This window comes from Canis aureus, chromosome 27 (genome assembly GCF_053574225.1).
Source record: "Canis aureus isolate CA01 chromosome 27, VMU_Caureus_v.1.0, whole genome shotgun sequence".
In the NCBI taxonomy this organism is placed as follows: Eukaryota; Metazoa; Chordata; class Mammalia; order Carnivora; family Canidae; genus Canis; species Canis aureus.
This window is the reverse complement of record NC_135637.1, coordinates 13,247,056-13,267,949: the sequence shown is the minus strand read 5'-3', so window position 1 is coordinate 13,267,949 and position 20,894 is coordinate 13,247,056. Positions and strand designations below refer to the sequence as shown.

Genomic DNA, 20,894 nt, shown 5'->3' with positions numbered 1-20,894 from the left:
CCATCTATCAGCCCATTGGATGGCACCGCTGTCGCTCCCGGGGCCCCGCCTCCTGCGTGCTGATTGGCTCCTCAGAGCTTCACGGGCGTGAATCCCTGGAAGTCTCGGCCCCTGCACATCTGGGTTGGGCAACGGGGCTCTGAGCTGTGGGCCCGGTTCTCAGGTCTCAGCAGCTGTCCCTGACATACGCTAGTAATATTTGCGTGAATAATACTGCACAAACATTACTAATATGCCTAATATATTAAGACAATTAATAGCATTTGTTCTCTTGTCATGAGCTATTAATACTTATTAGTCATTCTTGTTGCTATTATAATGCTCTCATGCAAGACCTCTGCAAGGCTCTATCCATATTTGAGCACTTTGCTTTTTGTAGTGGAAGATTGAGCACCTGAGACGTAGGTTTGACCCCTATTTTCTCCACAGATGCCTGTATGGACTCTCTGAAACCCTCTTCCCGCATGAATAAAAAAATAGAATTAAACATTTAAATATAACCAAGAATATACTACCTACAATGCAGAAATTTAAAATCATGATTTTTATTGCAGATTTTTATTGCAGAATGTTCATGATATAGCTAGCGCCCAGGCAGGAAAAGTAGATTACAAAGCATTATTTATTTGTAACAGACTAAAATATTTCAATAGGCAGCATATTCTGTGGGATTCCAAAGATATAAAGTTCAAAAACAGGCAAAATTAATGTAAGGTGAGAGAAGTCAGAATAAGAGTTCCATCTGGAGGGTATGGACTGCAGGGGAATATGAAAAAGATTTCCAAGTCCTGGAAATGTTCTAGATCTCAATCAGCAAAGTGGTAAACACAGATGTATTGGTAAATAGCCACTAAGCTGTACACTTAAGATGTAAACACTTTACACTGTCCATTAAAAACAGTATACCACTCAATATTATTCTGCACTTTTGTTGGTGATACTACATAATCTTAGAGATCTATCCATTATTAACACATCTCTATCTACAGCAGCTTCATTCTTTTTTGATAGTTACTCCATTGTATGGGCAGACCATAATTTATTCAACTAGTTCTCTACTGATAGACATGTTGGCTATGAAGTGTTATTTTTGATTATAGCATAAGCAATACGTGAAATCTAGAACTACTTCAGAGCCAACCTCATTGCTTTTCTCAGCAAATGTATAGAGTGTACCTTATCTAACAGGACCCAAATAAGATTCTAGAGCTTCAATGGCAAACAGGATGAATTCCTGCCTTCCCAGAGCTTACCACGGAGACAGGCCCAATGACAATAATTGTGATACATGCTACAACACCATAAAGAATATATCTACCAACAAAAAATTGTATATATTTGTAAAGCAATATATATGTATATATAAATAATATGAATAAATAAATTTTAAAAAGAATAGATCTAGTTGTTGTCATAGGTTCCTGGCACAGAGCATCAAAAAACTGGAATTTGGGGGTGCCTGGGTGGCTCAGATGGTTAGGTGTCTACCTTTGGCTCAGGTCATGATCCTGGAGTCCTGGGATCGAGTCCGAGTCCCTGCTTGTTGGGGAGCCCGCTTCTCCCTCTCCCACTGACTGCTGCTCCCTCTACTTGTGCTCTGAGCTTTCTTTCTGTTAAATAAATAAATAAAATCTTTAAAACAAAACAAAACAAAAATAAAAACAAAACCGGAATTTTTAAAAAAGATTTTATTTATTTATTCATGAGAGAGACACACACACACACAGAGAGAGAGAGAGAGAGAGAGAGAGAGAGAGGCAGAGAGAGGGAAAAGCAGGCTTCATGCAGGGAGCTGGATGCAGGACTCGATCCCAGGACTCCAGGATCATGCCCTGGGCCTAAAGGTCTCGAGGCTTAACCGTTGAGCCACCCAGGCGCCCCAAAACTGGAATTTCCAGAGTGATAGGAGTATCTTTATTATAGTAATGGTGACTCAAGGTGGGCCCCTATATAGCTTCAGAATGGTGGATGGTCACCAAAAGACCTGGCACTTGATCAGAGGATTAGACTTTTCCACCTCTGAAGAGGGGAGGGGTTTGGATATTGAGTTTAGTCACCTAACCAGGGGCATCTAGGTGGCTCAGTGATTGAGCATCTGCCTTTGGCTTGGGTGGTGATCCCAGGGTCCTGAGATCAAGTTCCACATCAGGCTCCCTCCAGGGAGCCTGCTTCTCCCTCTGCCTATGTTCCTGCCCTTCTCTCTGTGTCTCTTATGAATAAGTAAAATCTTAAAAAAAAATTACCTGACCAATTATTTAATTGATCATGCCTATGGTAATCAAAACCCCAATAAAAACTCTGGACACCTAAGCTTAAGAGAACTTCCTGGCTGGTAACCATATTGATGTGCCAGGAGGTGATACACCCTGTCTTGGCAAGAAGGCACAGAAGCATTGCGCTGCTCCTCACACTAAATGTTATGTGTCTCTTCATTTGGCTGTTTCGGAATAGTATCCTGTATAATAAAGCTGTAATTGTAAGTACAGTGCTCTTCTAAGTTCTGTGGGTCATTCTAGTGAATTATCAAACCTCAGGGAGTCATGGGAAATTCTGCATTTATGGCCAATCAGAAGTTTGGTTGGTTTGGAGGCCCCTACCCTATGGCTTGGCAATTAAAGTGGGGCAGTCTTGTTGTGGACTACTAAGATCTGTTTTTGACTCACAGCAATTAAGTTCTGGCAAAAGAAAAAAGCGAAGAATTTTTTTTCTCACATCAACAACCAATCCTTCAACTCTCCAGACTTCAGGTGGGTATCCTACAACTTAATTTAACTCTGACGCTAAATACCTGGAGTTAGCATCAGATTTCATAAGTTAGGGGCCCAGTCCCACAAGACACCCCCTCAAACACACTTCAGATGCCAGTCTCAAGTTCATGTTGTCACCTGTGCTTCTGAACCAACTTGTTATAAATCACAGGTTCCCACAACCCACTCCTCAGGTTCTATAATTTGCTTTAATAGCTCAAAGGACTCAGGAAAACATTGTACTTACGTTTACTGGCTTGTAAAGGATAAAATAAAGAATACAGATAACTGCCAGAGCCAGAGGAGGACACACGCAGGTCAAGGGGTGGGTGAGTCCCGAGCACGGGAGCTTCTGTCTTTGTGGAGTTAGGGTATGCCATCCTCATGGCACATGGATACATTTACCAACTCAGAAGCTCTCCAAACTCCATAGTTTAGGGTTTTTAATGGAGGTTCCATTTCACAGGCATGACGGATTAAATCATTGGCCATTGGTGATTAACTCAACCCCAGCCCTTCTCCCTTCCCAGAGGCAAGGGTGGAAGGGTGGAGTGGGGTTGATATTTCCAATTTTCTATTCACATTGTTAGCTCTCTGGAAACCATCCCCCATCCTAAAGCTACCTAGGGGCTCCCCAAGGTCACCTCATGAGCATAAGCTCAGGTATGACTGAAAGGAGTTTATAATAAACAACTAAAGACACTTTTCTCAGGGAATTTCCAAGGATTTTAGAAACTCTTGGGCCAGGAACCAGGGCAAAGACCAAATACTTATTATTATATCATTGTATTGCCAAGAACTGTGCACCTAAACCTGTGTAGTCAGGTGCTAACTCTAGGAGGTTAGCATCAGAACTGAGTAAATACACACAGCTGGGAGTTAAACAGAACACATGCTTTAGTGGAGAAGCCCAGTTAGATATGAGACCCAACCTACAGCAGGTGTTCACAGAATCTTTGAGTCCCAACAACTAATTAGGTGCAGTCTCCACTTGCAGTGAATTTAGGTTATTTGTAAATAGGTTTCTTCTGAACTTTGAAACAGATTTTCCCATAGAAACAGTGTTAACAGTGGTGATTCTGACTGACCCACAAAATGTTATTCAGTTCATAACACTTCCCAGCAATCCTGTGAACTAAACAGAATCCTTTCAACAAAAATTCATTTTCAGGATACCTGGGTGGCTCAGTCAGTTAAGTGTTTGCTTTCAGTTCAAGTCAGGACCTCAGGGTCCTGGGCTCGAGCCCCCACATTGGGCTCCCTGCTTTGCGGGGATTCTGCTTCTCCTTCTCCCTCTGTCTCTGTGCGCCCTCCCGACCCTGCTCATGCTCGCTTTCTATCTTTCTTTTTCTCAAATAACTAAAATCTTAAAAAACAAACAAACAAAAAAACTAAAGAAAAACCATTTTCACTAAATTAGCCAGTTGGATCTTATGTCTTGTAATGAATAATGTTGTCCAAAAAAAAAAAAAAAAAAAAAAGCACTGTAAGAACCTAAATCCCTGAGAATATATCTGCTTCTCCCACTCATATATCCTGCAGCTACAGAACAGAAGGGGGGTAATTTTTCTCCTTCTTAAAACTATTTCACTTTTTGACCAAGCAACTTGACCAAGAAATTTCTAGGAAGCCAACTTATATATAGAAATATTCATGCTATGTAATTACAGGGATGTCTATTACCAGTTCCAGGAATGAAAAATAATGACAAAAGGTCCTTCAAAAAGAGACCAGTTAAATAAATTGTACTTAGTGGAACCATACAAAAAGTAAAAAGAATCAAGGTGCCACCTAGGTGGCCAGTTAAGTGGCTGACTCTTGATTTCGACTCAGATCATGATCTCTGGGTCCTGGGATGGCGCCCCATGTGGAGTCCCACATCAGGCTCTGTGCTCAGCGGGGAGACTGCTTGAAGATTGTCTTGCTCTACCCCAGCTCCTCCCCTCCCTTCTCTCTTCCTCTATCAAATAAATAAATCTTTAAAAAACAATTGAGTGTGGAAAATACATTGCTTTAAGAAAGTTAAAAATCAAATACATCAGGGTGCGTAAGTGGCTCAATTGGTTTAACAACCAACTCTTGATTTTGGCTCTGGCCATGATCATAGAGCCAGTTCTCCAACCTCTCTTCCCCACCACCATGGAGCTTACACTGGGTGTAGAGCCTGCTTGGGATTCTCTTTCTCCCTCTCCTTCTGCCTCTCCCTTGTACTTGCTCTCTTTCTTTCTCTTACAACAAAACAAAACAAAAAATGAATATATCAGGAGAATTCTGTATTTGTAAGTATAATATTAAATAATATTAGTAATATTAAACTATCTAGTATTATGTTAGGCTTAGAAATAAAGGGGAGGAATAATCCATTCCCAGTGGTGGCCTCTACAAGGTTGGGCTTTCAATGACTTTGACATCTTACCATTAAATAATTTTGCAACTAGGTTATTTTTGTAAGCAGGGAGAAAAATAAGTCATATTTCTTCCTCTGCTCCTGACTTACATTGTACTGATAGGAGAGTTTTATAAGCCAGATTTTCAGACTTGCTGTTTTGCATGCCTTATTGGTTGAATGATCCGTGGCATATTTTTTTTTTCTTGTTTGCCCCGTCTTTTCAATTTTATTGCAACCTAATTTACAAACAATAAAAGCACCCATATTAAGTGCACAGTACAAGGTGTTTTGACCTAGGGAACTATGACAGACATCAAGGTACACGTTATTTCCATCCTACTTCTATCAATCCTCATTCCTCCTCTGACCCCTGGCAGCTCTGAACATGCTTTCTTTTACTGCAGAGAGGAGTTTTATATAAATGAATATAGTCATGTCCACTTCTGTGTCAGGTTTCTTTCATTCAGCATAATGTATTTGAGGTTAATCCACACTGTTGATCACATCAGTAGATTTCTTTTTATTGTCTAGCAGCACATCCATCATGTGGATGTACCACAATTTATGTTGATGGACAGAAGAGTTGATTCCAGCTTTTAGCTAATATGGATGAAGCTGCTATGAACATTTTGTACAAGTCTGTTGGGAGAACATGTTTTTATTTCTCTTGGAAAAATGCTTAGGAATGGAACCGCTGGATCACATGATCAGTCTATGTTTTAAGTTTACAAGAAACTGCCAAAACTGTTTTCCAACGTGATTGTACCACTTGACATTTCCAGCAGCAATAAGTGAGCATTCCAGTTGTTCCACATACTTGCCAACTTGGTATAAATATATTTTCAATAAATGAACAGAAGAGCAGTGGCCCTGTGTCCTGGGAACAACTTTTGTCCCTTGCATAGGAGATCCAGAAGTTCTTCTGAATACAGACATTACAACATCATCGAGGGTAGGATAAAGTAGGAATAATGACAAGCTCAAACTTGCCTTAATTCCCTGGGGCATCTTATTTTTACTGGCCTATATTCAGCAGCAGAAAAAAAGAAAAAGTTTACCAACATTTTTATTTCTGACCCAAAAAGGCAGACAGGGTGTAGTGATTACAGTGGCAGCAGAAAGGATTTAGATGAGATCTGAGGAAGACCTGCTTCCTGTTTTACTAGGAGATGATCTGGAAAAGAAGATTAGATGCAGTTCCCCTTAAGCAAGCGCTGTTTCTCCAGCTACAGTGGAATTTTGGTAAAGCCCTGGGGATAGGTGTTGCCTTATCCTTCTCTGCTCTGCCAAACTCAGGTCCCAGCCAGGATGGGGGAGGGGAATCCCTCTCTTTTGGCCAAAGCTATCACTTACCGAATCTGAGACACCAGTAAGGACCTCCTCCCCAACATTTCCCCTGCAGCCCAGGTGCCAGCCAGGACCCCTCAACTCTCCACAGTCTGTTCCCTCAGCCACAACCCCTGCCCCCAGTCTAGGGATTTTCCCTAATTGAGTGCTGCTTTTCCTGGTGTCTCCAGCCACCAACCTCTTTCCCTTCCTTCTCAGCAGCTGCCTTGGAATCACAGATTCCTGGCCCGGTGCCCAGCACAGACTCTGACACATAGAAGGCAATTAATTCATACTTGTGGAATTACATCAAGGTGTTTCTGATGGCTATCTCTGGTGTGGAGTCTTGATGGTTTTCTTTATGGGCTGCTTCATCATAAACATTAAAAGTTAGTTTAGGCCAAAACAAAATTCGTTTTCATTGAATTCCATTTCTCTCTGGCATCCCAGCCTTTGCCTCTTCTTGCCCTTTGCTAGCTCCCTCCATCTTTTTATGTCACTGGCCCCATCCTCTCCATGCTTGACCTTCCTGTCACTGTTGTTTTTTTTTTTAATAATTTTCATACAATATTTTTAAAAAGATGTTATTTATTTGAGAGAGTGAGCGAGAGAGAGAGAAGAGAGCACAAGCAGGGGAGCAGCAGAGGGAGAAGGAGCAGCAGGCTCCCCAATGAGCAGGGAGCCTGAGGCAGGGCTTCATCCCAGGACGGTGGGATCATGAACTGAGCTGAAGGCAGATGCTTAACCAGCTGAGCCACCCAGGTGCCCCTGTCCAACATTACTTTTTAATTATTTTTAAAAATATTTTAAATTATTTTTTTAAGACTTTAACCGTTTATTTGACAGAGAGAAAGAGGACATAAGCAAGGGGAGCAGCAGAGGGAGGGAGAAGCAGGCTCTCCACTGAGCAGGGAGCCCAATGTAGGGCTCCATCACTGGACCCTGGCATTGGGCTCCATCACTGGACCCTGGGATCATGACTTGAGCCAAAGGCAGATGCTTCACCACATAACTAACTGAGCCACCTCAGCAACCCCCCCCCCCCATCACTGTGTTAGTTGTGGCAAGGGGCAACTCCATTGGGAGTGAGTCCCTGGTTCCCCAGATCTTGGTAAACCAGCATCCCCAACACCTTCTATCTCTGCCAACCTTCTCAAATTTTCTGGTGGAAAGGATTATTATTATTTTGTTTTAATGTGTATTGGATTATAGTGACACACAATAAAGTGCATAAATCTTAAGTGTATCATGCAATGAATATTTTATAACATCTTTATTGGGAATACAATTCACATATCTTACAATTAACCCATTTAAAGTGCTTTGTGGGGGCACCTGGGTGGCTCAGTTGGTTAAGTGTCTGCCTTCTGTTCAGGTCATGACTCCGGGGTCCTGGGATGGAGCCCTACATCAGGCTCCCTGCTCAGAGGAGAGCCTCCTTCTCCCTCTGCCTTTCCTTCCTGCTCATGCTCTCTCAAATAATTAAAATCTTAATAAAAAAAAGTGTTTTATGTTTTTTTGCTTTTGTTTTTTGTTTTTTGTTTTAGTTTAGCACCATTTATTAAGTGATCTCAGCTGTTGTTGTAGCTGCTGTGTATCAGACTGTTCTTAAAACATAAAATGCGGGGATCCCTGGGTGGCTCAGCGGTTTGGCACCTGCCTTTGGCCCAGGGCGCAATCCTGGAGTCCCGGGATTGAGTCCCACGTCGGGCTCCCTGCATGGAGCCTGCTTCTCCTTCTGCCTGTGTCTCTGCCTCTCTCTCTCTCTCTATCTCTCTGTCTATCATGAATAAATAATAAATAAAATCTTTAAAAAAAACAACAAAAAACATAAAATGCTCTTCCAATTCCTCTTGTCCAGGACAGAAGCATCTTCCAGGTAGCACGCCAACAGAACAAGAGACTCCAATGATGCCAGCTTCAACGATGGTACCATCCAGAGAGGGAGAGGGTCATGGCACATTCAACCGCGGCTTCCAGAGGTTTTGAAAAAGGAGCCTTTGGGGGGCCCAGCCTGCCTGGCATTTCAATGCTGTCGGTGTGGGTTTTGTACTCCATAATGGTGTTGGGAGGTAGGTTAAGCACTCGCCGAAGGGTATCCCGGATGCGGGCTGTGGTTGCTTGGTCACTGGCAGTCTTGTTCCATATTGAAATAATGTCCTCCTCAAACTGGACAGAGACCACAGCCCCACAGATCTCCTCCCCAACCATGAACTGTTCCCCCAACATGGCCAGGATGAGATTCTCCCAGCAACGGGATGCCAAGCCCTTCCGCAGTCGAATAATCCACTTGCCACCATTTTTATGTGCATCATCCCCCAAATGGGCCTAATTCCTTCTTTGAAGAGATGGAAGTCACTGTGGCCTGTCAGGTCCCCAGGACGTACCATGTGGCTATAAAACCTCCAGAACTGCTCCACAGAGGCAAAGGTGCCGATCTGTTTGATACTCTGTTCATAGCTCTGTGAGCTGGTGGGACGGCCGGGGGTTCTGGAGAACCAGAAAGTATAGTTGTACTGCAGGGGATGCGCTGCTGGCCCAGGGACAACAGCCTTCCTCTTGCTGCCCTGACCTTTGTCTCGTTCTGTTTTTTCCTTCTCACCATCTTTCTGTGTGCTGTTTTCTTCATTCTGATCATGGTCCCCACTGTCATCATCTTTCAATGCATCGAACTTGTGGTTCATTCTCTCGCCGCCGCCGTCGCCACTGCCTCACAGAGTGACTTCCTCTCCGCTGGCGTGTTTTATGGCTTTAAGCTTATTCACAAAATTGTGCAGTCATCACCACAATGTAATTCTAGAATATATCTTTAAAAATATTTTATTTAAAAAACTTTTTTTTTTTTTTTTTTTTTTTTTTTTAGGGATCCCTGGGTGGCTCAGCAGTTTAGCGCCTGCCTTCAGCCCAGGGCATGATCCTGGAGTCGTGGGATCGAGTCCCACGTCCGGCTCCCTGCATGGAGCCTGCTTCTCCCTCTGCCTGTGTCTCTGCCTCTCTCTGTGTGTGTCCCTCATGAATAAATAAATAAAATCTTAAAAAATAAACTCATTTTATTTAGATTTTATTTATGTATTTAAGAAGGGAGCACAAGCAGGGGGAAGAGAGGAGAAGCTGGCTCCATGCTAAGCAAGGAAGCCAACACAGAGCTTGATCCTAGCACCCTAGGATCATGACCTGAGCCAAAGGCATATGCTTAACTGGCTGAGCCACCCAGGCACCCCTTTATCTTTTTTTAAGTAGGCTCCAAACCCAGTGTGGGACTTGAACTCACAACCCTCAGATCAAGAGTCAGATGTTCTTCTGATGGAGCGAGCCAGGCACCCTTTAATTCTAGAATATTTTTGCTATCCCAAAACAAACTCTGGAGATTATGAATAGTCACTCCCTGTTTCTCCTTTATTTCCACTTCTGACCAGGACACCCCTAATCTAGTTTGTGTCTCCTTGGATTTGCCTGTTCTGGACATTTCACATCAATGTAATTACATAATATGTACACTTTTGTGACTGGCGTCTTTAACTTAGCATGATTTTTTTGTTTATTTATCTGAGAGAGAGATGGGGGAGGGTGGAAAGCACAGAGGGAAAGTGAGAAGGAGAAGCAGACACCCCACTGAGCAGAGAGCCCAACTTGGGGCTTGATCTGAGGACCCCAAGATCATGACCTGACTCAAAGGCAGATGCTTGGGCAGCCCCAGTGGCGCAGCGGTTTAGCGCCGCCTGCAGCCCAGGGCGTGATTCCGGAGACCCAGGATGAGTCCCGCATCGGGCTCCCTGCATGGGGCCTGCTTCTCCCTCTGCCTGTGTCTCTGCCTGCCTCTCTCTTTCTTTCTCTCTCTGAATGAATAAATAAATCTTAAAAAAAAAAAAAAAGGCAGATGCTTAACCAACTGAGCTACCCAGGTGCACAGCATGATTTTTTAAAAAGATTTTATTTGTTATTTGTTTGAAAGAGAAAAAGAGATAGCAAGAGAGAGCATGAGCAAGGGGGAGAGGGAGAAGCCGACTCTCCACGGAGCAGGGAGCCCAGTGCAGGGCTTGATCCCAGGACTCTGTGGTCACTGTGATCATAACCTGAGCCTAAGGCAGATGCTTAGTCAACTGAGACACCCAGGTGCCCCTAGCATGATGTTTTCAAAATCCATCCATGTTGTAACATGGATCAGTGCTTTATTCCTTTTTACAGCTGAATGATATTCCATTATAATTGATATATCACATTTTATTTTTCTGTTTATCAGTTGATGGTCATTTGAGTTTATTAAGGGCTGATCTGTGTCCTTCAAAAGTTCCTGTGTTGAAGTTCTAATTCCCAGTACTCAGAATGATTGTATTTGGAGACAGGGTTTTTAAAGATGTAATTGAATAAAATGACGTCAGAAGGGTAGGCTCTAAGCCAGTGATTAGTGTCTTAAGAACAAGAAGAAATTAGGATCCAAATGTACAGAGAGAAGACCATGTCAAGTTACAGGGAGAAGACAGCCAATTACAAGCCAAGGAGAGAGAGGCCTTGGAGGAAACCAGTTCACTTGATACCTTGATATCAGACTTCCAGCCTCCAGAACTGTGAGAACAGCCATTTCTGCTGTTTAAGCTGATCAGTTTGTGGTACTTTGTTATGGCAGCTCTAACAAACTAATAAAGGGCTGTTTCCACTTTTCTCTATTATGAATAATCCTGCTGCGAACATTTGCATACTAGTTTTTCTGTGGATATACATTTTCATTTTGCTAGGAGAAGTTACATCTGGGAGTAGAGTTTGCATGATGAATTTTTCCGTATGTGTACACTCATCGTGCTATCACCCAGGTCAAGAAATAGATTTCAAGGGGGCGCCTGGGTGGCACAGTAGGATGAGCATCTGACTCTTGGTTTTGGCTCAGGTTGTGATCCCAGGATCATGAGATCCAGCCCCATGTTGGGCTCCATGCTCAGTATGGAGCCTGCTTAAGACTGTCTCTCCCTCTGCCCCTCCTCTGCCCCCCTAAATAAATAAATCATAAAAAAAATAAAATAAAAGAAATAGATTTCTAGCACCAGAAGGTTCCTTTAGGCTCCACTCCTATTTATCAACTTCCACAGGGTAACTAGTTTTCTGACTTCTACTATTTATGACTAGTTTTTGCTTGTTCTTAAATGTGATGTAAGTAAAATTATCCTGTATATACTCTTTTTTTGTCTGACTTCTTTCATGCAATATTTTGATTGTTATATTTACCCATGTTCTTGCACGTAGCCTTAGAGTGTGTTTTCATTGTTGTATAGTATTCCATATTTTATTAGTTACAGTATATGACAATTAGTATAGAGTATATTACTTACAGTATATTACAATTTATTAGCTCATTCATTGTTGATGTACAGTTGGTTTGTTTCTATCTTGGCCAAGTATGAATATTATTGCTTTTTGTTTTTTAGGTTTTTTTTTTTGGTTTGTTTTTAAGTAGGCTCCACACCCAGCATGGAGCCCAAGGTGTGGCCTGAACTCTCGACCCTGAGATCAAGACCTGAGCTGAGATCAAGAGTCAGATGCTTAACTGACTAAGCCACCCAGGTGCTCCTGGATATTCTTTTTTTTTTTTTTTTTTTTTTTATTCTTGTTTTTGATTAAACATAACATTCATGGGATGCCTGGGTGGCTCAGGGGTTGAATGTCTGCCTTTGGCTCAGGTCATGATCCTGGGGTTCTGGGATCGAATAAATCTGAATAAAATGCATGGAGCCTGCTTCTCCCTCTGCCTATGTCTGCCTTTCTCTGTGGGTCTCTCATGAATAAATAAGTAAATCTTTAAAAAGAAAAAAGAAACCAGTTTCCTAATCAAGATGCCAGGTCCCAATCTGTTTACTTTGTCAATTCTGAAGCAGGGGGCTAGAAAACTCAACTGACATCTGAATTTGTTCATACATAAGGAGAATGGAGATTGGACGTGGGTCCTCAGAGCATGCTGGGAAATTTTCCAGAGTGCCTGGTTACTAGGCAGAATTCTCAGGAGCTGCTGCTCCGTTTGCCTGATGGCTTCCTCATCCCTCAGATCCTCGCACAGTGCCCTTCTGGTGTTGAGGGGAGACACTCTTAGGATCACTTGCATTGTGGTCTGCTTTTCCAGGAAATCTCTCTGTTCTTTCACCCCCATGCTGCCTAGGAAAGTACTTCTCATTTCCTAGAGGGGAAAACACTAATGCTTAAATAGTATTTTTCAAGGAATGGTTTGAGGGCTGGAAGGATTAACATCTTTGGGGGCAGGGAAAATGTTTGTAAAAAATGCAGGTGCCCAGGCCCACTTCCTACTTACTGGATACAAATTTCTGTGGTGGGGTCCCAGAATATTCATTTCAAAAGTCTGTGGATGATTCTTGTGCTCAATGAAATTAGAGAACCCTCTGGCTTAAATTATCAATTCAAGAAAAATTAACAATCCAGACATATTCTTGAAACTATTATCTAGTCCCATCCACCTGCTCCCCACCAGACTGAATATCTTATTTTACCTACCCACCCCTGTGTCCACCAGGACTTCTTAAACACCATTTCTGCTACAACCTGTCTGATGTCCCTCATCCTTCGGGGGTTGGTTTGATTTCACACACTCCAAGAAACCTTCCCAGAACTCTGGGTAAGGCGCCTCTCTGGCCCCTATTCCTTCCTGTGATTACTCTAGGAGCCCTAGAAAGCTACCATATTGTTGTCTCAAGTAGGCACCTGTCTGTCCCATTACACTGGACCAGTTCCTGGAAGACCAGGCTGACATTTTTTCCATGGGCATGGCTGGAACCTATTATAGGGTGGGGCACACGGTAGGCATTCAATAAATGTTGAAGAGAATAATTACCTATTATGACTGATACTTATGCCTGTTTAAGAAACCTTTGCCTACCTCACCACAAAGATTTTTTTTTAATGTTTTCTTCTAGAAGTCTTATTGTTTTATCTTTTACATTTAGGTCTATGATCAATTTTGAATTCATATTTGTGTATGGTGTGAGGTAGGGAATAAAGAGCTTTTCTGTCTTGTTTTTTGATATCCTATTGCTCCATTTACTAAGGGGAAGATTCTTTTCTTTTAAATTGCACTTGAGCCTTTGTCATAAATCCAGTGGCCAACCAGTAGGAATCTATTAACTGGATGCTGTTCTACTACTAATCTATTTGTCTATCTCAAACCAATACCACACTATCTTAATGACGGTAGCTTTAAGATAGGCTTGAAATCTGGTAATGTAAATCTCCCTCCTGTGTTCTTCTTTTTTTAAAATCTTTATTTTGGCTATTTTAGATCATTTGTATTTGTATACAAAGTTTAGAATCAGTTTGCAAATGAATTTCCTGACTGGTTTTAATCTCTTATACTTTATCTTACCAGAAAATTGACCAAACAGTAGCACTACTTCCCAGAGACTCCTTCATTTACTTATTTATACATTTTTATTTAAATTCAATTTGCCAACATATAGTATAACACCTAGTGCTCATCACATCCTATGCCCTCCTTAACACCCATCATCCAGTGACCTCATCCCTCACTCCTCCCCTTCTGCAACTCTTTGTTCCCGAGTCAGGAGTCTCATGGTTTTTGTCTTCCTTTCTAATTTTTCCCCACTCAGCTTCCCTCCTTTCCCTTATAATCCCATTCATTATTTCTTATATTCCACATATGAGTGAAACCATATGATAATTATCTTTCTCCGATTTAGTTATTTCTAAAGACTCCTTTATTTTAAATTGGGATCCAACTTTTTGGCATACTATCAGCCAAATGCGGCAGACAGGGCTCTGAGTTCAGCAGTTCAGAGGCAGTATAGAGAAAGTCCAGACTCAGAACATCAAATCCACCTAGTTTGGCAAATTCTTGATTTGTGACCCCAGCTTCGATCTGCCCTTGAAAGGAGCTTGTAAACTGTTTCATGACTAGACACAAGTGCATATGAAAATTTACTGTATGATAAAGGTGGCATGTGCTTTGTGAAAAAGATGGATTATTCAATAAATGAGGTTTGGAGGAACTGGGAAAGATCAAATTGGAACTCTACTTCATTATTCACACTGAAATAAATTCTAAATCAATCAAAGATTAAAATGTTAAAAGTGAAACCATAAAAACACTAGGAGAACTCAAAGTACTTTTATTTTATTTATCTTTTTAAAGATTTTATTTATTCCCAAAAGACAGAGAGAGAGAGGCAGAGACACAGGCAGAGGGAGAAGTAGGCTCTATGCAGGGAGCCCGATGTGGGACTCGAGTCTCCAGGATCACACCCCAGGCTGCAGGCGGTGCCAAACCACTGCGCCACGGGGGCTGCCCTAATATGGGACTTTCTACCACGGGGTGGCCTCTGTTGTCTTTCTGATATAGGATTCTCTGCCAAGGGCAATTCTGAGCTCTGTTGTCTTTCTGATATGGGATTCCCTGCCGAGGACATTCTGCAGTTTTTCCTGTAAAGTTCAGCTCTTATCACAGGGGCCTAAGATGGCTGTACTTGTGCTAATGCTAAACTTTAGGTGGGATGGCCTTAATTTTTCTCGGCCTCCACATTAGGGTCATGAGTTCAAGCCCCATGTTGGGCATAGGCTTACAAAAAAAAAAAAAAGAAAAGAAAAGAAAGAAAGGGAGAAAGAAAGAAAGAAAGAAAGAAAGAAAGAAAGAAAGAAAGAAAGAAAGAAAGAAAGAAAAGTAAAAATAATTATAGTAAGATCTATCCCTTCTGAATTTGGGAAGTAGCCTGGGCAATTTGGCATTTGTGTGCCACCTGGTGGACAGAAGTGGATGTGCCCGGGTGGACAGCCAAGAGCTAGATCTCTGATGAGAAAAATGTGTGAGGCCCAGGTTCATACTGGGAATTACTGGCTAAACCAAGACCATGACCCTGATTCTTCAAACTCTTATCTCCCAGTTCTGTGTTTCTTTGCCTTGAACTCTATTTACCTTTAGTTCTGTGCCTTTCTTTGTACTTTCAGCCTTCTCTATGCTAAGTGTTTGGACCCAAGTCTGTTTGATTTTAGAGCCAGAAATCAAGCTGTTTATTCTATTGTCAAAGTGCAGGAAATCAACTGTGAAATATATCACTTTTAGAGCCAGAAATCAAGCTGTTTATTCTATTGTCAAAGTGCAGGAAATCAACTGTGAAATATATCAATTCTGTGAAGGGTTAGGGTTAGGTACTGAAGCCTATCCATCAGAGGAGCATCTGGCTGGCTTAGTCAGAAGAGCATGTGTCCCCTGATCTCAAGGTTGTGAGTTCGAGTCCCACGTTGGATGTAGGGATTACTAAAATAAATAAATAAACAAATAAACTTAAAAAAACCCCAACAACAACATATCCATCAAGATGGAAAAGAAAACCAAAAAAACCTAGAAAAGTCATTGGGTGGAGATATAACCAGTACATCCAAGTAATGTGGCCCCCCTTCCCACATTACCCAGCTATTCAGGCACAATGCACCCATAAGCCTCACTGCCCTTGAGTGAGTTTTTCACCAGAACGAATCTGCCACCAAAAAGGAGAAGAATGAAGGGTGTAACTTGTTCTAAGTCAAAGAAATGGAAACTACCATTGAATGAGCACCTGCTGTATGCCAAGTATTTCCCGTTAATGTCAGCTCTAAAAATGGAGTTCCAAATTGTACAGCAAGCAGAATGGGCTTTTGGCTCCTTTGAGGTCATCTCCTTTGTCACCTGAAATGACTCAGGTTTGCCAAAGGGTGTGGAGGCTGCCTCCCAGGAGCAGGTAAGGACAGACCCAGAGCCAGGTCACTGCTTCAGCCTTACGTGCTGAGGACAAGGGATAGGAATGGGAAAAGAGAAAGGCCAATTCATCTCACTTGGATGCCAACAAGGTTTTTGGGGAGAAGGGAAATATACTCTACCAACAACAGTGACTCAAGGATCTAGAGGCCTGTGTGAGGAGGTCCACAATGCTCAGGCTTTGCCAAGTTCAGGGAACAGTGCTGAGCCTGTCAGTATTCTTCTGGGGCCAGGCCAACAAAGGTAACCTGAGAATGATCTGAGTAACCATGGTCCTGGCCAGGAGCCTCATAGGTGCCCCTACTTGAAGGTGCTGTATTTTTCCATTCTGGGAAATTCTGAAAATACAGGTGAGTCACCAGCTCTTTCATTTGTGCCAAAGATGAGCCCCAGCCCTCCTCCCTCATCTCAAAGCTCAACCTTAGCCGATCATACTTGGCAAATCATCTCAGAATAATCCTGGGGTCAGTTTACCTAGACTCTTGTCCTTTATTCTTGCTGTTTAGCAGAATTTGGGGAGCATGAAATTCTCCCCACTAGGATAGGGCTGCCAGATTTAGCAAATAAAAATACAGGATATCTGGTTAAATGTTTATATCAGACAAATAGTGAATATCATTTTAGTGTAAGTACTTCCAAATATTGCATTGTATTTTACCCAACATTCTATCCTTTACCTGGCATTTCTACTAGAGCAGGAGTTGACAAACTTTTTTTGTAAAGGACCATACAGTAAGTGTTTTAGCCTTGTGGGCCACTGCTGGGTCTCTGTTCTAACTATTCAATGCTCCCTTTGTAGCACCAAAGCAGCTGTAGACAATGCATAAATAAATAGGTGTAGCTGTGTTACATACAATTTTATTTATGGACACTGACCTTTGAATTTATATAATTTTCACATGTCATGAAATACCATTTTTATTTAAATTTTTTTTGCCCACCATTAAAAAAGATAAAAAATCATTCTTAGCTTAAGGTTATACAAAAACAGGTAGAAAGCTAGATTTGGCCTACAGGTCAGTTTGCCTACCTCTGATCTAAAGTCAAAGAGTCCAGGGGTGGCGGCTTAGTCACTTAAGCATCCAACTCTTGATTTCAGCTCAGGTCATGATCTCAGCATTGTGAAACAGCCCCACATTGCGCTCTGAGCTTGACATAGAATCTGTTTGAGATTCTCTCTCTCCCTCTGCCCCTTCTCTCTGTACTCTTTCTCAAATAAATATATCTTAAAAAAAATAGTCAAAGAATCCAAGTTTTGTCAGAGTCTAAATCACCAGAGAATCAATTTCTAACAATACAGATTGCTAGGCCCTACTCCTAGAGTTTCTGATTCAGCAGGTCTGCATCAGTGCCTAAAACTTTCCATTTCTCACAAGTTTCCACATGATGCTTATGTTGCTAAGGACCACACTTTGAGAACCACTGCCCTAGAAGAAAACCATTTCCCTGAAATGCCTCTCTATCAGTAATATTTTGTTTACTTTTAAAAGATTTTAATTTTTAAAAAGATTTTATTTATTTATTTATTTAGAGAGAATGAGAGAGAAAGTGGGGGGAGGGGCAGAGGGAGAGGAAGAGAGAATCTCAAGGAGACTCCAAGCTGAGTGTGGAGCCCGACATGGAGCCGGATCCCATGATCCCAGGATTACAACCTGAGCTGAAACCAAGACTCAGATGCCCAACTGACTGAGCCATCCAGGTATCCCAAAGATTTTTATTTTTAAGTAATCTCTACACTCAACATTGGGCTTGAATTTATAATCCAGAGATCAAGAGTTGCACTGTGCACTGACTGAAACAGCCAGGCACCCCTATCTGGGTTATTTTATTTTTATTTATTTATTTTTTAATTTTTTATTTATTCATGATAGACATAGAGAGAGAGAGAGAGGCCGAGACACAGGCAGAGGGGGAGAAGCAGGCTCCATGCAGGGAGCCCCACGCGGGACTTGATCCCGGGACTCCAGGATCACGCCCCCTGCCAAAGGCAGGCGCTAAACCTCTGAGCCACCCAGGGATCCCCTATCTGGGTTATTTTAAAACCTCCTCAGCCTTAGGAATGATTTCCCATGAGGATCACAGATTCTATCTTTGTTGGAGAGCTTTCCATTCTCTGTAAGAATTTCTCCATGCACTCACTACTGAATTTTCTCTTTTAGCTAGCCTTGGGACAGAATTCAGCTGAGAGTTTCTACTTTTTTAAAAAATAGCTCTTCCCAATAATTAAAAATGATGCATTTAAAAATCTTTCATTTTGGGCAGCCCTGGTGGCCCAGTGGTTTAGCGCCACCTTCAGCCTAGGGTGTGATCCTGGAGACCCGGGATCGAGTCCCACAGTGGGATCCCCATAGGGAGCCTGCCTCTCCCTCTGCCTGTGTCTATGCCCCTCTCTCTCTGTGTCTCTCATGAATAAACAAAATCTTTCAAAAAAAATAGTCATAAAAATCTTTCATTTTGTGGGGCAGCTGGTTGGTTCAGTTAGTAAAGCATGTGACACTTGATCTCAGGGTTGTAAATTCCAGTACCATGTTGGGCATAGAGATTACTTAAAAAGGGAAAAAAATCTTTTATTTTGGAGTAATTTTAGATTTATAGAAAAGTTGAAGAGGGTAAAATTTACATATACTTCTCACTGTTTTCTTTCCCTTTTAAATTTTTTTTATTTTTAAATATTTTATTTATTCATTCATGAGAAACAAGAGAGAGAGAGAGGCAGAGACATAGGCAGAGAGAGAAGCAGGATCCCTGCAGGGTGTCTGATGTGGGACTCAATCCCGGAACATCACAACCTGAGCCTAAGGCAGACAGACGCTCAACCACCGAGCCATCCAGGTGTCCCACCTTTTTTTTTTTTTTTTTTTAAAGATTTTATTTATGTAATTCAGAGAGAGAGAGTGAGATAGAGAGAGAGAGAGAGAGCATGCACACTTGAGGAGGGGAGCTGAGGAGAGGGGGAGAAGTGGGAGAGAATCTCAAGAATCTCAAGTAGACTCTGTGCTGAGTTTGGAGCCTGACACAGGGCTCAATCTCACCACTCTGAGATCATCCCCTGGCTGAAACCAAGAGTGGGATGTTTAATGGACTGAACCGCCCAGGAGCCTCTCATCCAGTTTTCTTGAATGTTAACATCTTACATCACCAGTGTACATTTATCAGAACCAAAAGGCCAACATTAGTACAACACTATTAACTAAACTCCATTTTATTTGAATTTCCGCTGTTTTTCCATGAAGCCCTTTCTCTGTTCTAGGATCCCAACCAAGATACTACATTACTTTAGTTCGCATGTCTCCTTTGGTCTGTGACAGTTTCTCTGTTTCCATATCTTTTTTTAAAAAAATATTTTATTTACTCTTTTTTTCTGTTATATATATATTTTTATAATAAATTTATTTTTTATTGGTGTTCAATTTACCAACATACAGAATAACACCCAGTGCTCATCCCGTCAAGTGCCCCCCTCAGTGCCCGTCACCCATTCACCCCCACCCCCCGCCCTCCTCCTTATTTATTTATTCTTGAGAGACACAGAGAGAGAGGGGCAGAGACACAGGCAGAGGGAGAAGCAGGCTCCATGCAGGGAGCCCGACGTGGGACTTGATCTCAGGTCCCCAGGATCATGTCCTGGGCCGAAGGCGGCACTAAACTGCTGAGCATCTTTCATGCCTTGAGAGTTTTGAAGAGTACTGGTCAGACATTTTATAGAATATCACTCAAATTGGATTTGTTTAATGTTTTCCTCATGAGTACTCTGGGTTTATGGGTTTTCTGGAAAAATACTATGGAAGTTCCTTTCTTATCATCTCATATTGGGGTACATGGCATGAACATGAATTATCACCAGTAATATTAACTTTGATCACTTAGTTAAGGAGGTTCTTACCAGGTTTCTCAACTGAGAAGTTATTTTTCCTTTTCTATATTTAACTTTTTGGAAACTTGTCAATAATTCCAGAGTGTGGATTTGGGAGTGAGACTACCACACATTCTACCACAGATTTACTGTGTGATCTTGGGCAAATTACCTAATATATCTATACTTCAAAATTCTCATTTTAAAATGAGGATTGAAATGGTATCTATTCCACAAGTTTATAAGAGCAAAATGAAAAGATGTATGTAAAAGAGCTTATTTAGCAGTCTCTGGCACATAAGTGCTCAGTAAAAGCACGCTATTATTATTATTATTATTACTATTACCACTATTTTTTTGTAGGCATGTATATTTAAATTTTATTATTTTTTTTATATTTAAATTTTAATAGCAGTTGTTAGCTTGCTGTTATGGTAGATACCAAAGACTTTTGAGGGGTTCCTGGCTGTTTTAGTTGGTAGAGCATGAGGTTCTTTTTTTTTTGAGCATGCAATTCTTGATCTCAGGATTCTAAGTTCAAACCCCATGTTGGCTGTAGAGATTACTTAAAAATAAAATCTTAAAAAAAAAGTAAATAAAAACTATTGATCTAGATCCTTTAATTAGTATTTTTTTAAAGATTTTATTTAATTATTTATTAGAGACAGAGAGAGAGAGAGAGAAAGAGAGAGAGAGAGGCAGAGGGAGAAGCAGGCTCTTTGCAGGGAGCCCGACATGGAACTCGATCTTGGGCCTCCAAGATCACGCCCTGGGCTGAAGGCGGCGCTAAACCGCTGAGCCACCCGGGCTGCCCTAATTAGTATTTTTTTAAAAAATGAT

The 20,894-nt window shown here is 41.6% G+C and overlaps 1 pseudogene; it reads right to left on the bottom strand.

Moving 5' to 3' along the window:
• Positions 1–7,337: 7,337 nt before the first annotated feature.
• Positions 7,338–9,239, bottom strand: LOC144299487 (eukaryotic translation initiation factor 4E type 2 pseudogene; annotated as a pseudogene).
• Positions 9,240–20,894: the final 11,655 nt, after the last annotated feature.